Genomic DNA, 20,428 nt, shown 5'->3' on the forward strand with positions numbered 1-20,428 from the left:
CCAGTTTTGGGCCTTTGGTATCTAAAAAAAAAGCAGTTTGAGTGTGTCGCTCACTGTTCAGCTGCAAATATCTCTATTTAAAAAAGTGTGGTATACCCCAGTAAACAATAACTGTGGTTTTGCCATCCCACGGTAAAAAATCTCTATTATTCAGCTTTTGGTAGTTTTTTCCGTAAAGAAAAACAGTAGTGTCTCCTGACTGTTGTGAAACAAAAATATATCTGTTGAAATTAGTCTTGGGTAGGCCCGACATCCCAGTGTGGTTTCGCAGTTCCACCGGTCAAATCGCTGTACTATCCAGTTTTGGGCCTTTGGTATCTAAAAAAAAAGCAGTTTGAGTGTGTCGCTCACTGTTCAGCTGCAAATATCTCTATTTAAAAAAGTGTGGTATACCCCAGTAAACAATAACTGTGGTTTTGCCATCGTACGGTAAAAAATCTCTATTATTCAGCTTTTGGTAGTTTTTCCGTAAAGAAAAACAGCAGTGTCTCCTGACTGTGGTGACACAAAAATATATCTGTTGAAAATAGTCTTGTGTAGGCCCGACATCCCAGTGTGGTTTCGCAGTTCCACGGGTCAAATCGCTGTACTATCCAGTTTTGGGCCTTTGGTATCTAAAAAGAAAGCAGTTTGAGTGTGTCGCTCACTGTTCAGCCACAAATATCTCTATTTAAAAAAGTATGGTATACCCCAGTAAACAATAACTGTGGTTTTGCCATCCCACGGTAAAAAATCTCTATTATTCAGCTTTTGGTAGTTTTTTCCGTAAAGAAAAACAGTAGTGTCTCCTGACTGTTGTGACACAAAAATATATCTGTTGAACATAGTCTTGGGTAGGCCCGACATCCCAGTGTGGTTTCGCAGTTCCACGGGTCAAATCGTTGTACTATCCAGTTTTGGGCCTTTGGTATCTAAAAAAAAAGCAGTTTGAGTGTGTCGCTCACTGTTCAGCTGCAAATATCTCTATTTAAAAAAGTGTGGTATACCCAAGTAAACAATAACTGTGGTTTTGCCATCCCACGGTAAAAAATCTCTATTATTCAGGTTTTGGTAGTTTTTCCGTAAAGAAAAACAGCAGTGTCTCCTGACTGTGGTGACACAAAAATATATCTGTTGAAAATAGTCTTGTGTAGGCCCGACATCCCAGTGTGGTTTCGCAGTTCCACGGGTCAAATCGCTGTACTATCCAGTTTTGGGCCTTTGGTATCTAAAAAGAAAGCAGTTTGAGTGTGTCGCTCACTGTTCAGCCACAAATATCTCTATTTAAAAAAGTATGGTATACCCCAGTAAACAATAACTGTGGTTTTGCCATCCCACGGTAAAAAATCTCTATTATTCAGCTTTTGGTAGTTTTTTCCGTAAAGAAAAACAGTAGTGTCTCCTGACTGTTGTGACACAAAAATATATCTGTTGAACATAGTCTTGGGTAGGCCCGACATCCCAGTGTGGTTTCGCAGTTCCACGGGTCAAATCGTTGTACTATCCAGTTTTGGGCCTTTGGTATCTAAAAAAAAAGCAGTTTGAGTGTGTCGCTCACTGTTCAGCTGCAAATATCTCTATTTAAAAAAGTGTGGTATACCCAAGTAAACAATAACTGTGGTTTTGCCATCCCACGGTAAAAAATCTCTATTATTCAGGTTTTGGTAGTTTTTTCCGTAAAGAAAAACAGTAGTGTCTCCTGACTGTTGTGACACAAAAATATATCTGTTGAAAATAGTCTTGGGTAGGCCCGACATCCCAGTGTGGTTTCGCAGTTCCACGGGTCAAATCGTTGTACTATCCAGTTTTGGGCCTTTGGTATCTAAAAAAAAAGCAGTTTGAGTGTGTCGATCACTGTTCAGCTGCAAATATCTCTATTTAAAAAAGTGTGGTATACCCCAGTAAACAATAACTGTGGTTTTGCCATCCCACGGTAAAAAATCTCTATTATTCAGGTTTTGGTAGTTTTTTCCGTAAAGAAAAACAGTAGTGTCTCCTGACTGTTGTGACACAAAAATATATCTGTTGAAAATAGTCATGTGTAGGCCAGACATCCCAGTGTGGTTTCGCAGTTCCACGGGTCAAATCGCTGTACTATCCAGTTTTGGGCCTTTGGTATCTAAAAAAAAAGCAGTTTGAGTGTGTCGCTCACTGTTCAGCCGCAAATATCTCTATTTAAAACAGTGTGGTATACCCCAGTAAACAATAACTGTGGTTTTGCCATCCTACGGTAAAAAATCTCTATTATTCAGCTTTTGGTAGTTTTTCCATAAAGAAAAACAGTAGTGTCTCCTGACTGTGGTGACACAAAAATATATCTGTTGAAAATAGTCTTGTGTAGGCCCGACATCCCAGTGTGGTTTCGCAGTTCCATGGGTCAAATCGCTGTACTATCCAGTTTTGGGCCTTTGGTATCTAAAAAAAAAAGCAGTTTGAGTGTGTCGCTCACTGTTCAGCCGCAAATATCTCTATTTAAAAAAGTATGGTATACCCCAGTAAACAATAACTGTGGTTTTGCCATCCCACGGTAAAAAGTCTCTATTATTCAGGTTTTGGTAGTTTTTTCCGTATAGAAAAACAGTAGTGTCTCCTGGCTGTTGTGACACAAAAATATATCTGTTGAAAATAGTCTTGTGTAGGCCCGAAATCCCAGTGTGGTTTTGCAGTTCCACGGGTCAAATCGCTGTACTATCCAGTTTTGGGCCTTTGGTATCTAAAAAAAAAGCAGTTTGAGTGTGTCGCTCACTGTTCAGCCGCAAATATCTCTATTTAAAAAAGTGTGGTATACCCCAGTAAACAATAACTGTGGTTTTGCCATCCCACGGTAAAAAATCTCTATTATTCAGCTTTTGGTAGTTTTTTCCGTAAAGAAAAACAGTAGTGTCTCCTGACTGTTGTGAAACAAAAATATATCTGTTGAAATTAGTCTTGGGTAGGCCCGACATCCCAGTGTGGTTTCGCAGTTCCACGGGTCAAATCGCTGTACTATCCAGTTTTGGGCCTTTGGTATCTAAAAAAAAAGCAGTTTGAGTGTGTCGCTCACTGTTCAGCTGCAAATATCTCTATTTAAAAAAGTGTGGTATACCCCAGTAAACAATAACTGTGGTTTTGCCATCCTACGGTAAAAAATCTCTTATATTCAGCTTTTGGTAGTTTTTCCGTAAAGAAAAACAGCAGTGTCTCCTGACTGTGGTGACACAAAAATATATCTGTTGAAAATAGTCTTGTGTAGGCCCGACATCCCAGTGTGGTTTCGCAGTTCCACGGGTCAAATCGCTGTACTATCCAGTTTTGGGCCTTTGGTATCTAAAAAAAAAGCAGTTTGTGTGTGTCGCTCACTGTTCAGCCGCAAATATCTCTATTTAAAAAAATGTGGTATACCCCAGTAAACAATAACTGTGGTTTTGCCATCCCACGGTAAAAAATCTCTATTATTCAGCTTTTGGTAGTTTTTTCCGTAAAGAAAAACAGTAGTGTCTCCTGACTGTTGTGACACAAAAATATATCTGTTGAAAATAGTCTTGTGTAGGCCCGACATCCCAGTGTGGTTTCGCAGTTCCACGGGTCAAATCGCTGTACTATCCAGTTTTGGGCCTTTGGTATCTAAAAAAAAAGCAGTTTGAGTGTGTCGCTCACTGTTCAGCTGCAAATATCTCTATTTAAAAAAGTGTGGTATACCCCAGTAAACAATAACTGTGGTTTTGACATCCCACGGTAAAAAATCTCTATTATTCAGCTTTTGGTAGTTTTTTCCGTAAAGAAAAACAGTAGTGTCTACTGACTGTTGTGACACAAAAATATATCTGTTGAAAATAGTCTTGTGTAGGCCCGACATCCCAGTGTGGTTTCGCAGTTCCACGGGTCAAATCGCTGTACTATCCAGTTTTGGGCCTTTGGTATCTAAAAAAAAAGCAGTTTGAGTGTGTCGCTCACTGTTCAGCCACAAATATCTCTATTTAAAAAAGTGTGGTATACCCCAGTAAACAATAACTGTGGTTTTGCCATCCCACGGTAAAAAGTCTCTATTATTCAGGTTTTGGTAGTTTTTTCCGTAAAGAAAAACAGTAGTGTCTCCTGACTGTTGTGACACAAAAATATATCTGTTGAAAATAGTCATGTGTAGGCCAGACATCCCAGTGTGGTTTCGCAGTTCCACGGGTCAAATCGCTGTACTATCCAGTTTTGGGCCTTTGGTATCTAAAAAAAAAGCAGTTTGAGTGTGTCGCTCACTGTTCAGCCGCAAATATCTCTATTTAAAACAGTGTCGTATACCCCAGTAAACAATAACTGTGGTTTTGCCATCCTACGGTAAAAAATCTCTATTATTCAGCTTTTGGTAGTTTTTCCATAAAGAAAAACAGTAGTGTCTCCTGACTGTGGTGACACAAAAATATATCTGTTGAAAATAGTCTTGTGTAGGCCCGACATCCGAGTGTGGTTTCGAAGTTCCATGGGTCAAATCGCTGTACTATCCAGTTTTGGGCCTTTGGTATCTAAAAAAAAAGCAGTTTGAGTGTGTCGCTCACTGTTCAGCCGCAAATATCTCTATTTAAAAAAGTGTGGTATTCCCCAGTAAACAATAACTGTGGTTTTGCCATCCCACAGTAAAAAGTCTCTATTATTCAGGTTTTGGTAGTTTTTTCCGTAAAGAAAAACAGTAGTGTCTCCTGACTGTTGTGACACAAAAATATATCTGTTGAAAATAGTCTTGTGTAGACCCGAAATCCCAGTGTGGTTTTGCAGTTCCACGGGTCAAATCACTGTACTATCCAGTTTTGGGCCTTTGGTATCTAAAAAAAAAGCAGTTTGAGTGTGTCGCTCACTGTTCAGCTGCAAATATCTCTATTTAAAAAAGTGTGGTATACCCCAGTAAACAATAACTGTGGTTTTGCCATCCCACGGTAAAAAATCTCTATTATTCAGCTTTTGGTAGTTTTTTCCGTAAAGAAAAACAGTAGTGTCTCCTGACTGTTGTGAAACAAAAATATATCTGTTGAAATTAGTCTTGGGTAGGCCCGACATCCCAGTGTGGTTTCGCAGTTCCACCGGTCAAATCACTGTACTATCCAGTTTTGGGCCTTTGGTATCTAAAAAAAAAGCAGTTTGAGTGTGTCGCTCACTGTTCAGCTGCAAATATCTCTATTTAAAAAAGTGTGGTATACCCCAGTAAACAATAACTGTGGTTTTGCCATCCTACGGTAAAAAATCTCTATTATTCAGCTTTTGGTAGTTTTTCAGTAAAGAAAAACAGCAGTGTCTCCTGACTGTGGTGACACAAAAATATATCTGTTGAAAATAGTCTTGTGTAGGCCCGACATCCCAGTGTGGTTTCGCAGTTCCAAGGGTCAAATCGCTGTACTATCCAGTTTTGGGCCTTTGGTATCTAAAAAAAAAGCAGTTTGAGTGTGTCGCTCACTGTTCAGCCGCAAATATCTCTATTTAAAAAAGTGTGGTAAACCCCAGTAAACAATAACTGTGGTTTTGCCATCCCACGGTAAAAAATCTCTATTATTCAGCTTTTGGTAGTTTTTTCCGTTAAGAAAAACAGTAGTGTCTCCTGACTGTTGTGACACAAAAATATATCTGTTGAAAATAGTCTTGTGTAGGCCCGACATCCCAGTGTGGTTTCGCAGTTCCATGGGTCAAATCGCTGTACTATCCAGTTTTGGGCCTTTGGTATCTAAAAAAAAAGCAGTTTGAGTGTGTCGCTCACTGTTCAGCTGCAAATATCTCTATTTAAAAAAGTGTGGTATACCCCAGTAAACAATAACTGTGGTTTTGCCATCCCACGGTAAAAAATCTCTATTATTCAGCTTTTGGTAGTTTTTTCCGTAAAGAAAAACAGTAGTGTCTCCTGACTGTTGTGACACAAAAATATATCTGTTGAAAATAGTCTTGTGTAGGCCCGACATCCCAGTGTGGTTTCGCAGTTCCACGGGTCAAATCGCTGTACTATCCAGTTTTGGGCCTTTGGTATCTAAAAAAAAAGCAGTTTGAGTGTGTCGCTCACTGTTCAGCTGCAAATATCTCTATTTAAAAAAGTGTGGTATACCCCAGAAAACAATAACTGTGGTTTTGCCATCCCACGGTAAAAAATCTCTATTATTCAGCTTTTGGTAGTTTTTTCCGTAAAGAAAAACAGTAGTGTCTCCTTACTGTTGTGAAACAAAAATATATCTGTTGAAATTAGTCTTGGGTAGGCCCGACATCCCAGTGTGGTTTCGCAGTTCCACCGGTCAAATCACTGTACTATCCAGTTTTGGGCCTTTGGTATCTAAAAAAAAAGCAGTTTGAGTGTGTCGCTCACTGTTCAGCTGCAAATATCTCTATTTAAAAAAGTGTGGTATACCCCAGTAAACAATAACTGTGGTTTTGCCATCCTACGGTAAAAAGTCTCTATTATTCAGGTTTTGGTAATTTTTTCCGTAAAGAAAAACAGTAGTGTCTCCTCACTGTTGTGACACAAAAATATATCTGTTGAAAATAGTCTTGTGTAGACCCGAAATCCCAGTGTGGTTTTGCAGTTCCACGGGTCAAATCGCTGTACTATCCAGTTTTGGGCCTTTGGTATCTAAAAAAAAAGCAGTTTGAGTGTGTCGCTCACTGTTCAGCTGCAAATATCTCTATTTAAAAAAGTGTGGTATAACCCAGTAAACAATAACTGTGGTTTTGCCATCCCACGGTAAAAAATCTCTATTATTCAGCTTTTGGTAGTTTTTTCCGTAAAGAAAAACAGTAGTGTCTACTGACTGATGTGACACAAAAATATATCTGTTGAAAATAGTCTTGTGTAGGCCCGACATCCCAGTGTGGTTTCGCAGTTCCACGGGTCAAATCGCTGTACTATCCAGTTTTGGGCCTTTGGTATCTAAAAAAAAAGCAGTTTGAGTGTGTCGCTCACTGTTCAGCCGCAAATATCTCTATTTAAAAAGTGTGGTATACCTCAGTAAACAATAACTGTGGTTTTGCCATCCCACGGTAAAAAGTCTCTATTATTCAGGTTTTGGTAGTTTTTTCCGTAAAGAAAAACTGTAGTGTCTCCTGACTGTTGTGACACAAAAATATATCTGTTGAAAATAGTCTTGTGTAGGCCCGACATCCCAGTGTGGTTTCGCAGTTCCACGGGTCAAATCGCTGTACTATCCAGTTTTGGGCCTTTGGTATCTAAAAAAAAAGCAGTTTGAGTGTGTCGCTCACTGTTCAGCTGCAAATATCTCTATTTAAAAAAGTGTGGTATACCCCAGTAAACAATAACTGTGGTTTTGCCATCCCACGGTAAAAAATCTCTATTATTCAGCTTTTGGTAGTTTTTTCCGTAAAGAAAAACAGTAGTGTCTCCTGACTGTGGTGACACAAAAATATATCTGTTGAAAATAGTCTTGTGTAGGCCCGAAATCCCAGTGTGGTTTCGCAGTTCCACGGGTCAAATCGCTGTACTATCCAGTTTTGGGCCTTTGGTATCTAAAAAAAAAGCAGTTTGAGTGTGTCGCTCACTGTTCAGCCGCAAATATCTCTATTTAAAAAAGTGTGGTATACCCCAGTAAACAATAACTGTGGTTTTGCCATCCCACAGTAAAAAATCTCTATTATTCAGCTTTTGGTAGTTTTTTCTGTAAAGAAAAACAGTAGTGTCTCCTGACTGTTGTGACACAAAAATATATCTGTTGAAAATAGTCTTGTGTAGGCCCAACATCCCAGTGTGGTTTCGCAGTTCCACGGGTCAAATAGCTGTACTATCCAGTTTTGGGCCTTTGGTATCTAAAAAAAAAGCAGTTTGAGTGTGTCACTCACTGTTCAGCCGCAAATATCTCTATTTAAAAAAGTGTGGTATACCCCAGTAAACAATAACTGTGGTTTTGCCATCCCACGGTAAAAAGTCTCTATTATTCAGGTTTTGGTAGTTTTTTCCGTAAAGAAAAACAGTAGTGTCTCCTGACTGTTGTGACACAAAAATATATCTGTTGAAAATAGTCTTGTGTAGGCCCGACATCCCAGTGTGGTTTCGCAGTTCCATGGGTCAAATCGCTGTACTATCCAGTTTTGGGCCTTTGGTATCTAAAAAAAAAGCAGTTTGAGTGTGTCGCTCACTGTTCAGCTGCAAATATCTCTGTTTAAAAAAGTGTGGTATACCCCAGTAAACAATAACTGTGGTTTTGCCATCCCACGGTAAAAAATCTCTATTATTCAGCTTTTGGTAGTTTTTTCCGTAAAGAAAAACAGTAGTGTCTCCTGACTGTTGTGACACAAAAATATATCTGTTGAAAATAGTCTTGTGTAGGCCCGACATCCCAGTGTGGTTTCGCAGTTCCACGGGTCAAATCGCTGTACTATCCAGTTTTGGGCCTTTGGTATCTAAAAAAAAAGCAGTTTGAGTGTGTCGCTCACTGTTCAGCTGCAAATATCTCTATTTAAAAAAGTGTGGTATACCCCAGTAAACAATAACTGTGGTTTTGCCATCCCACGGTAAAAAATCTCTATTATTCAGCTTTTGGTAGTTTTTTCCGTAAAGAAAAACAGTAGTGTCTCCTGACTGTTGTGACACAAAAATATATCTGTTGAAAATAGTCTTGTGTAGGCCCGACATCCCAGTGTGGTTTCGCAGTTCCACGGGTCAAATCGCTGTACTATCCAGTTTTGGGCCTTTGGTATCTAAAAAAAAAGCAGTTTGAGTGTGTCGCTCACTGTTCAGCCGCAAATATCTCTATTTAAAAAAGTGTGGTATACCCCAGTAAACAATAACTGTGGTTTTGCCATCCCACGGTAAAAAATCTCTATTATTCAGCTTTTGGTAGTTTTTTCCGTAAAGAAAAACAGTAGTGTCTCCTGACTGTTGTGACACAAAAATATATCTGTTGAAAATAGTCTTGTGTAGGCCCGACATCCCAGTGTGGTTTCGCAGTTCCACGGGTCAAATCGCTGTACTATCCAGTTTTGGGCCTTTGGTATCTAAAAAAAAAGCAGTTTGAGTGTGTCGCTAACTGTTCAGCCGCAAATATCTCTATTTAAAAAAGTGTGGTATACCCCAGTAAACAATAACTGTGGTTTTGCCATCCCACGGTAAAAAATCTCTATTATTCAGCTTTTGGTAGTTTTTTCCGTAAAGAAAAACAGTAGTGTCTCCTGACTGTTGTGACACAAAAATATATCTGTTGAAAATAGTCTTGTGTAGGCCCGACATCCCAGTGTGGTTTCTCGATTCCACGGGTCAAATCGCTGTACTATCCAGTTTTGGGCCTTTGGTATCTAAAAAAAAAGCAGTTTGAGTGTGTCGCTAACTGTTCGGCTGCAAATGTCTCTATTTAAAAAAGTGTGGTATACCCCAGTAAACAATAACTGTGGTTTTGCCATCCCACGGTAAAAAATCTCTATTATTCAGCTTTTGGTAGTTTTTTCTGTAAAGAAAACAGTAGTGTCTACTGACTGTTGTGACACAAAAATATATCTGTTGAAAATAGTCTTGTGTAGGCCCAACATCCCAGTGTGGTTTCGCAGTTCCACGGGTCAAATCGCTGTACTATCCAGTTTTGGACCTTTGGTATCTAAAAAAAAAGCAGTTTGAGTGTGTCACTCACTGTTCAGCCGCAAATATCTCTATTTAAAAAAGTGTGGTATACCCCAGTAAACAATAACTGTGGTTTTGCCATCCCACGGTAAAAAATCTCTATTATTCAGCTTTTGGTAGTTTTTTCCGTAAAGAAAAACAGTAGTGTCTCCTGACTGTTGTGACACAAAAATATATCTGTTGAAAATAGTCTTGTGTAGGCCCGACATCCCAGTGTGGTTTCGCAGTTCCATGGGTCAAATCGCTGTACTATCCAGTTTTGGGCCTTTGGTATCTAAAAAAAAAGCAGTTTGAGTGTGTCGCTCACTGTTCAGCTGCAAATATCTCTATTTAAAAAAGTGTGGTATACCCCAGTAAACAATAACTGTGGTTTTGCCATCCCACGGTAAAAAATCTCTATTATTCAGCTTTTGGTAGTTTTTTCCGTAAAGAAAAACAGTAGTGTCTCCTGACTGTTGTGACACAAAAATATATCTGTTGAAAATAGTCTTGTGTAGGCCCGACATCCCAGTGTGGTTTCGCAGTTCCACGGGTCAAATCGCTGTACTATCCAGTTTTGGGCCTTTGGTATCTAAAAAAAAAGCAGTTTGAGTGTGTCGCTAACTGTTCAGCCGCAAATATCTCTATTTAAAAAAGTGTGGTATACCCCAGTAAACAATAACTGTGGTTTTGCCATCCCACGGTAAAAAATCTCTATTATTCAGCTTTTGGTAGTTTTTTCCGTAAAGAAAAACACTAGTGTCTCCTGACTGTTGTGACACAAAAATATATGTGTTGAAAATAGTCTTGGGTAGGCCCGACATCCCAGTGTGGTTTCGCATTTCCAAGGGTCAAATCGCTGTACTATCCAGTTTTGGGCCTTTGGTATCTAAAAAAAACGCAGTCTGAGTGTGTCGCTCACTGTTCAGCCGCAAATATCTCTATTTAAAACAGTGTGGTATACCCAAGTAAACAATAACTGTGGTTTTGCCGTCCCACGGTAAAAAATCTCTATTATTTAGCTTTTGGTAGTTTTTTCCGTAAAGAAAAACAGTAGTGTCTCCTGACTGTTGTGACACAAAAATATATCTGTTGAAAATAGTCTTGGGTAGGCCCGACATACCAGTGTGGTTTCGCAGTTCCACTGGTCAAATCGCTGTACTATCCAGTTTTGGGCCTTTGGTATCTAAAAAAAAAGCAGTTTGAGTGTGTCGCTCACTGTTCAGCTGCAAATATCTCTATTTAAAAAAGTGTGGTATACCCCAGTAAACAATAACTGTGGTTTTGCCATCCCACGGTAAAAAATCTCTATTATTCAGCTTTTGGTAGTTTTTTCCGTAAAGAAAAACAGTAGTGTCTCCTGACTGTTGTGACACAAAAATATATCTGTTGAAAATAGTCTTGTGTAGGCCCGACATCCCAGTGTGGTTTCGCAGTTCCACGGGTCAAATCGCTGTACTATCCAGTTTTGGGCCTTTGGTATCTAAAAAAAAAGCAGTTTGAGTGTGTCGCTCACTGTTCAGCTGCAAATATCTCTATTTAAAAAAGTGTGGCATACCCCAGTAAACAATAACTGTGGTTTTGCCATCCCACGGTAAAAAATCTCTATTATTCAGCTTTTGGTAGTTTTTTCCGTAAAGAAAAACAGTAGTGTCTCCTGACTGTTGTGACACAAAAATATATCTGTTGAAAATAGTCTTGTGTAGGCCCGACATCCCAGTGTGGTTTCGCAGTTCCACGGGTCAAATCGCTGTACTATCCAGTTTTGGGCCTTTGGTATCTAAAAAAAAAGCAGTTTGAGTGTGTCGCTCACTGTTCAGCCGCAAATATCTCTATTTAAAAAAGTGTGGTATACCCCAGTAAACAATAACTGTGGTTTTGCCATCCCACGGTAAAAAATCTCTATTATTCAGCTTTTGGTAGTTTTTTCCGTAAAGAAAAACAGTAGTGTCTCCTGACTGTTGTGACACAAAAATATATCTGTTGAAAATAGTCTTGTGTAGGCCCGACATCCCAGTGTGGTTTCGCAGTTCCACGGGTCAAATCGCTGTACTATCCAGTTTTGGGCCTTTGGTATCTAAAAAAAAAGCAGTTTGAGTGTGTCGTTCACTGTTCAGCTGCAAATATCTCTATTTAAAAAAGTGTGGTATACCCCAGTAAACAATAACTGTGGTTTTGCCATCCCACGGTAAAAAATCTCTATTATTCAGCTTTTGGTAGTTTTTTCCGTAAAGAAAAACAGTAGTGTCTCCTGACTGTTGTGACACAAAAATATATCTGTTGAAAATAGTCTTGGGTAGGCCCGACATCCCAGTGTGGTTTCGCAGTTCCACGGGTCAAATCGCTGTACTATCCAGTTTTGGGCCTTTGGTATCTAAAAAAAAAGCAGTTTGAGTGTGTCGCTCACTGTTCAGCCGCAAATATCTCTATTTAAAAAAGTGTGGTATACCCCAGTAAACAATAACTGTGGTTTTGCCATCCCACGGTAAAAAGTCTCTATTATTCAGGTTTTGGTAGTTTTTTCCGTAAAGAAAAACAGTAGTGTCTCCTGACTGTTGTGACACAAAAATATATCTGTTGAAAATAGTCTTGTGTAGGCCCGACATCCCAGTGTGGTTTCGCAGTTCCACGGGTCAAATCGCTGTACTATCCAGTTTTGGGCCTTTGGTATCTAAAAAAAAAGCAGTTTGAGTGTGTCGCTCACTGTTCAGCCGCAAATATCTCTATTTAAAAAAGTGTGGTATACCCCAGTAAACAATAACTGTGGTTTTGCCATCCCACGGTAAAAAATCTCTATTATTCAGCTTTTGGTAGTTTTTTCCGTAAAGAAAAACAGTAGTGTCTCCTGACTGTTGTGACACAAAAATATATCTGTTGAAAATAGTCTTGTGTAGGCCCGACATCCCAGTGTGGTTTCGCAGTTCCACGGGTCAAATCGCTGTACTATCCAGTTTTGGGCCTTTGGTATCTAAAAAAAAAGCAGTTTGAGTGTGTCGCTAACTGTTCAGCCGCAAATATCTCTATTTAAAAAAGTGTGGTATACCCCAGTAAACAATAACTGTGGTTTTGCCATCCCACGGTAAAAAATCTCTATTATTCAGCTTTTGGTAGTTTTTTCCGTAAAGAAAAACAGTAGTGTCTCCTGACTGTTGTGACACAAAAATATATCTGTTGAAAATAGTCTTGTGTAGGCCCGACATCCCAGTGTGGTTTCGCAGTTCCACGGGTCAAATCGCTGTACTATCCAGTTTTGGGCCTTTGGTATCTAAAAAAAAAGCAGTTTGAGTGTGTCGCTCACTGTTCAGCTGCAAATATCTCTATTTAAAAAAGTGTGGTATACCCCAGTAAACAATAACTGTGGTTTTGCCATCCCACGGTAAAAAGTCTCTATTATTCAGGTTTTGGTAGTTTTTTCCGTAAAGAAAAACAGTAGTGTCTCCTGACTGTTGTGACACAAAAATATATCTGTTGAAAATAGTCTTGTGTAGGCCCGACATCCCAGTGTGGTTTCGCAGTTCCACGGGTCAAATCGCTGTACTATCCAGTTTTGGGCCTTTGGTATCTAAAAAAAAAGCAGTTTGAGTGTGTCGCTCACTGTTCAGCCGCAAATATCTCTATTTAAAAAAGTGTGGTATACCCCAGTAAACAATAACTGTGGTTTTGCCATCCCACGGTAAAAAATCTCTATTATTCAGCTTTTGGTAGTTTTTTCCGTAAAGAAAAACAGTAGTGTCTCCTGACTGTTGTGACACAAAAATATATCTGTTGAAAATAGTCTTGTGTAGGCCCGACATCCCAGTGTGGTTTCGCAGTTCCACGGGTCAAATCGCTGTACTATCCAGTTTTGGGCCTTTGGTATCTAAAAAAAAAGCAGTTTGAGTGTGTCGCTAACTGTTCAGCCGCAAATATCTCTATTTAAAAAAGTGTGGTATACCCCAGTAAACAATAACTGTGGTTTTGCCATCCCACGGTAAAAAATCTCTATTATTCAGCTTTTGGTAGTTTTTTCCGTAAAGAAAAACAGTAGTGTCTCCTGACTGTTGTGACACAAAAATATATCTGTTGAAAATAGTCTTGTGTAGGCCCGACATCCCAGTGTGGTTTCTCAGTTCCACGGGTCAAATCGCTGTACTATCCAGTTTTGGGCCTTTGGTATCTAAAAAAAAAGCAGTTTGAGTGTGTCGCTCACTGTTCAGCCGCAAATATCTCTATTTAAAAAAGTGTGGTATACCCCAGTAAACAATAACTGTGGTTTTGCCATCCCACGGTAAAAAATCTCTATTATTCAGCTTTTGGTAGTTTTTTCCGTAAAGAAAAACAGTAGTGTCTCCTGACTGTTGTGACACAAAAATATATCTGTTGAAAATAGTCTTGTGTAGGCCCGACATCCCAGTGTGGTTTCGCAGTTCCACGGGTCAAATCACTGTACTATCCAGTTTTGGGCCTTTGGTATCTAAAAAAAAAGCAGTTTGAGTGTGTCGCTAACTGTTCAGCCGCAAATATCTCTATTTAAAAAAGTGTGGTATACCCCAGTAAACAATAACTGTGGTTTTGCCATCCCACGGTAAAAAATCTCTATTATTCAGCTTTTGGTAGTTTTTTCCGTAAAGAAAAACAGTAGTGTCTCCTGACTGTTGTGACACAAAAATATATCTGTTGAAAATAGTCTTGTGTAGGCCCGACATCCCAGTGTGGTTTCGCAGTTCCACGGGTCAAATCGCTGTACTATCCAGTTTTGGGCCTTTGGTATCTAAAAAAAAAGCAGTTTGAGTGTGTCGCTCACTGTTCAGCCGCAAATATCTCTATTTAAAAAAGTGTGGTATACCCCAGTAAACAATAACTGTGGTTTTGCCATCCCACGGTAAAAAGTCTCTATTATTCAGGTTTTGGTAGTTTTTTCCGTAAAGAAAAACAGTAGTGTCTCCTGACTGTTGTGACACAAAAATATATCTGTTGAAAATAGTCTTGTGTAGGCCCGACATCCCAGTGTGGTTTCGCAGTTCCACGGGTCAAATCGCTGTACTATCCAGTTTTGGGCCTTTGGTATCTAAAAAAAAAGCAGTTTGAGTGTGTCGCTCACTGTTCAGCCGCAAATATCTCTATTTAAAAAAGTGTGGTATACCCCAGTAAACAATAACTGTGGTTTTGCCATCCCACGGTAAAAAATCTCTATTATTCAGCTTTTGGTAGTTTTTTCTGTAAAGAAAAACAGTAGTGTCTCCTGACTGTTGTGACACAAAAATATATCTGTTGAAAATAGTCTTGTGTAGGCCCGACATCCCAGTGTGGTTTCGCAGTTCCACGGGTCAAATCGCTGTACTATCCAGTTTTGGGCCTTTGGTATCTAAAAAAAAAGCAGTTTGAGTGTGTCGCTCACTGTTCAGCTGCAAATATCTCTATTTAAAAAAGTGTGGCATACCCCAGTAAACACTAACTGTGGTTTTGCCATCCCACGGTAAAAAATCTCTATTATTCAGCTTTTGGTAGTTTTTTCCGTAAAGAAAACAGTAGTGTCTACTGACTGTTGTGACACAAAAATATATCTGTTGAAAATAGTCTTGTGTAGGCCCAACATTCCAGTGTGGTTTCGCAGTTCCACGGGTCAAATCGCTGTACTATCCAGTTTTGGGCCTTTGGTATCTAAAAAAAAAGCAGTTTGAGTGTGTCACTCACTGTTCAGCCGCAAATATCTCTATTTAAAAAAGTGTGGTATACCCCAGTAAACAATAACTGTGGTTTTGCCATCCCACGGTAAAAAGTCTCTATTATTCAGGTTTTGGTAGTTTTTTCCGTAAAGAAAAACAGTAGTGTCTCCTGACTGTTGTGACACAAAAATATATCTGTTGAAAATAGTCTTGTGTAGGCCCGACATCCCAGTGTGGTTTCGCAGTTCCATGGGTCAAATCGCTGTACTATCCAGTTTTGGGCCTTTGGTATCTAAAAAAAAAGCAGTTTGAGTGTGTCGCTCACTGTTCAGCTGCAAATATCTCTATTTAAAAAAGTGTGGTATACCCCAGTAAACAATAACTGTGGTTTTGCCATCCCACGGTAAAAAATCTCTATTATTCAGCTTTTGGTAGTTTTTTCCGTAAAGAAAAACAGTAGTGTCTCCTGACTGTTGTGACACAAAAATATATCTGTTGAAAATAGTCTTGTGTAGGCCCGACATCCCAGTGTGGTTTCGCAGTTCCACGGGTCAAATCGCTGTACTATCCAGTTTTGGGCCTTTGGTATCTAAAAAAAAAAGCAGTTTGAGTGTGTCGCTCACTGTTCAGCCGCAAATATCTCTATTTAAAAAAGTGTGGTATACCCCAGTAAACAATAACTGTGGTTTTGCCATCCCACGGTAAAAAATCTCTATTATTCAGCTTTTGGTAGTTTTTTCCGTAAAGAAAAACAGTAGTGTCTCCTGACTGTTGTGACACAAAAATATATCTGTTGAAAATAGTCTTGTGTAGGCCCGACATCCCAGTGTGGTTTCGCAGTTCCACGGGTCAAATCGCTGTACTATCCAGTTTTGGGCCTTTGGTATCTAAAAAAAAAGCAGTTTGAGTGTGTCGCTAACTGTTCAGCCGCAAATATCTCTATTTAAAAAAGTGTGGTATACCCCAGTAAACAATAACTGTGGTTTTGCCATCCCACGGTAAAAAATCTCTATTATTCAGCTTTTGGTAGTTTTTTCCGTAAAGAAAAACAGTAGTGTCTCCTGACTGTTGTGACACAAAAATATATCTGTTGAAAATAGTCTTGTGTAGGCCCGACATCCCAGTGTGGTTTCTCGATTCCACGGGTCAAATCGCTGTACTATCCAGTTTTGGGCCTTTGGTATCTAAAAAAAAAGCAGTTTGAGTGTGTCGCTAACTGTTCGGCCGCAAATGTCTCTATTTAAAAAAGTGTGGTATACCCCAGTAAACAATAACTGTGGTTTTGCCATCCCACGGTAAAAAATCTCTATTATTCAGCTTTTGGTAGTTTTTTCCGTAAAGAAAAACACTAGTGTCTCCTGACTGTTGTGACACAAAAATATATCTGTTGAAAATAGTCTTGTGTAGGCCCGACATCCCAGTGTGGTTTCGCAGTTCCACGGGTCAAATCGCTGTACTATCCAGTTTTGGGCCTTTGGTATCTAAAAAAAAAGCAGTTTGAGTGTGTCGCTCACTGTTCAGCTGCAAATATCTCTATTTAAAAAAGTGTGGTATACCCCAGTAAACAATAACTGTGGTTTTGCCATCCCACGGTAAAAAGTCTCTATTATTCAGGTTTTGGTAGTTTTTTCCGTAAAGAAAAACAGTAGTGTCTCCTGACTGTTGTGACACAAAAATATATCTGTTGAAAATAGTCTTGTGTAGGCCCGACATCCCAGTGTGGTTTCGCAGTTCCACGGGTCAAATCGCTGTACTATCCAGTTTTGGGCCTTTGGTATCTAAAAAAAAAGCAGTTTGAGTGTGTCGCTCACTGTTCAGCCGCAAATATCTCTATTTAAAAAAGTGTGGTATACCCCAGTAAACAATAACTGTGGTTTTGCCATCCCACGGTAAAAAATCTCTATTATTCAGCTTTTGGTAGTTTTTTCCGTAAAGAAAAACAGTAGTGTCTCCTGACTGTTGTGACACAAAAATATATCTGTTGAAAATAGTCTTGTGTAGGCCCGACATCCCAGTGTGGTTTCGCAGTTCCACGGGTCAAATCGCTGTACTATCCAGTTTTGGGCCTTTGGTATCTAAAAAAAAAGCAGTTTGAGTGTGTCGCTAACTGTTCAGCTGCAAATATCTCTATTTAAAAAAGTGTGGTATACCCCAGTAAACAATAACTGTGGTTTTGCCATCCCACGGTAAAAAATCTCTATTATTCAGCTTTTGGTAGTTTTTTCCGTAAAGAAAAACAGTAGTGTCTCCTGACTGTTGTGACACAAAAATATATCTGTTGAAAATAGTCTTGTGTAGGCCCGACATCCCAGTGTGGTTTCTCAGTTCCACGGGTCAAATCGCTGTACTATCCAGTTTTGGGCCTTTGGTATCTAAAAAAAAAGCAGTTTGAGTGTGTCGCTCACTGTTCAGCCGCAAATATCTCTATTTAAAAAAGTGTGGTATACCCCAGTAAACAATAACTGTGGTTTTGCCATCCCACGGTAAAAAATCTCTATTATTCAGCTTTTGGTAGTTTTTTCCGTAAAGAAAAACAGTAGTGTCTCCTGACTGTTGTGACACAAAAATATATCTGTTGAAAATAGTCTTGTGTAGGCCCGACATCCCAGTGTGGTTTCGCAGTTCCACGGGTCAAATCACTGTACTATCCAGTTTTGGGCCTTTGGTATCTAAAAAAAAAGCAGTTTGAGTGTGTCGCTAACTGTTCAGCCGCAAATATCTCTATTTAAAAAAGTGTGGTATACCCCAGTAAACAATAACTGTGGTTTTGCCATCCCACGGTAAAAAATCTCTATTATTCAGCTTTTGGTAGTTTTTTCCGTAAAGAAAAACAGTAGTGTCTCCTGACTGTTGTGACACAAAAATATATCTGTTGAAAATAGTCTTGTGTAGGCCCGACATCCCAGTGTGGTTTCGCAGTTCCACGGGTCAAATCGCTGTACTATCCAGTTTTGGGCCTTTGGTATCTAAAAAAAAAGCAGTTTGAGTGTGTCGCTCACTGTTCAGCCGCAAATATCTCTATTTAAAAAAGTGTGGTATACCCCAGTAAACAATAACTGTGGTTTTGCCATCCCACGGTAAAAAGTCTCTATTATTCAGGTTTTGGTAGTTTTTTCCGTAAAGAAAAACAGTAGTGTCTCCTGACTGTTGTGACACAAAAATATATCTGTTGAAAATAGTCTTGTGTAGGCCCGACATCCCAGTGTGGTTTCGCAGTTCCACGGGTCAAATCGCTGTACTATCCAGTTTTGGGCCTTTGGTATCTAAAAAAAAAGCAGTTTGAGTGTGTCGCTCACTGTTCAGCCGCAAATATCTCTATTTAAAAAAGTGTGGTATACCCCAGTAAACAATAACTGTGGTTTTGCCATCCCACGGTAAAAAATCTCTATTATTCAGCTTTTGGTAGTTTTTTCTGTAAAGAAAAACAGTAGTGTCTCCTGACTGTTGTGACACAAAAATATATCTGTTGAAAATAGTCTTGTGTAGGCCCGACATCCCAGTGTGGTTTCGCAGTTCCACGGGTCAAATCGCTGTACTATCCAGTTTTGGGCCTTTGGTATCTAAAAAAAAAGCAGTTTGAGTGTGTCGCTCACTGTTCAGCTGCAAATATCTCTATTTAAAAAAGTGTGGCATACCCCAGTAAACACTAACTGTGGTTTTGCCATCCCACGGTAAAAAATCTCTATTATTCAGCTTTTGGTAGTTTTTTCCGTAAAGAAAACAGTAGTGTCTACTGACTGTTGTGACACAAAAATATATCTGTTGAAAATAGTCTTGTGTAGGCCCAACATTCCAGTGTGGTTTCGCAGTTCCACGGGTCAAATCGCTGTACTATCTAGTTTTGGGCCTTTGGTATCTAAAAAAAAAGCAGTTTGAGTGTGTCACTCACTGTTCAGCCGCAAATATCTCTATTTAAAAAAGTGTGGTATACCCCAGTAAACAATAACTGTGGTTTTGCCATCCCACGGTAAAAAGTCTCTATTATTCAGGTTTTGGTAGTTTTTTCCGTAAAGAAAAACAGTAGTGTCTCCTGACTGTTGTGACACAAAAATATATCTGTTGAAAATAGTCTTGTGTAGGCCCGACATCCCAGTGTGGTTTCGCAGTTCCATGGGTCAAATCGCTGTACTATCCAGTTTTGGGCCTTTGGTATCTAAAAAAAAAGCAGTTTGAGTGTGTCGCTCACTGTTCAGCTGCAAATATCTCTATTTAAAAAAGTGTGGTATACCCCAGTAAACAATAACTGTGGTTTTGCCATCCCACGGTAAAAAATCTCTATTATTCAGCTTTTGGTAGTTTTTTCCGTAAAGAAAAACAGTAGTGTCTCCTGACTGTTGTGACACAAAAATATATCTGTTGAAAATAGTCTTGTGTAGGCCCGACATCCCAGTGTGGTTTCGCAGTTCCACGGGTCAAATCGCTGTACTATCCAGTTTTGGGCCTTTGGTATCTAAAAAAAAAAGCAGTTTGAGTGTGTCGCTCACTGTTCAGCCGCAAATATCTCTATTTAAAAAAGTGTGGTATACCCCAGTAAACAATAACTGTGGTTTTGCCATCCCACGGTAAAAAATCTCTATTATTCAGCTTTTGGTAGTTTTTTCCGTAAAGAAAAACAGTAGTGTCTCCTGACTGTTGTGACACAAAAATATATCTGTTGAAAATAGTCTTGTGTAGGCCCGACATCCCAGTGTGGTTTCGCAGTTCCACGGGTCAAATCGCTGTACTATCCAGTTTTGGGCCTTTGGTATCTAAAAAAAAAGCAGTTTGAGTGTGTCGCTAACTGTTCAGCCGCAAATATCTCTATTTAAAAAAGTGTGGTATACCCCAGTAAACAATAACTGTGGTTTTGCCATCCCACGGTAAAAAATCTCTATTATTCAGCTTTTGGTAGTTTTTTCCGTAAAGAAAAACAGTAGTGTCTCCTGACTGTTGTGACACAAAAATATATCTGTTGAAAATAGTCTTGTGTAGGCCCGACATCCCAGTGTGGTTTCTCGATTCCATGGGTCAAATCGCTGTACTATCCAGTTTTGGGCCTTTGGTATCTAAAAAAAAAGCAGTTTGAGTGTGTCGCTAACTGTTCGGCCGCAAATGTCTCTATTTAAAAAAGTGTGGTATACCCCAGTAAACAATAACTGTGGTTTTGCCATCCCACGGTAAAAAATCTCTATTATTCAGCTTTTGGTAGTTTTTTCCGTAAAGAAAAACACTAGTGTCTCCTGACTGTTATGACACAAAAATATATCTGTTGAAAATAGTCTTG

Source organism: Phyllobates terribilis, unplaced genomic scaffold (genome assembly GCF_046119375.1).
Source record: "Phyllobates terribilis strain yellow unplaced genomic scaffold, ASM4611937v1 Scaffold_4__5_contigs__length_816908805, whole genome shotgun sequence".
NCBI lineage: Eukaryota > Metazoa > Chordata > Amphibia > Anura > Dendrobatidae > Phyllobates > Phyllobates terribilis.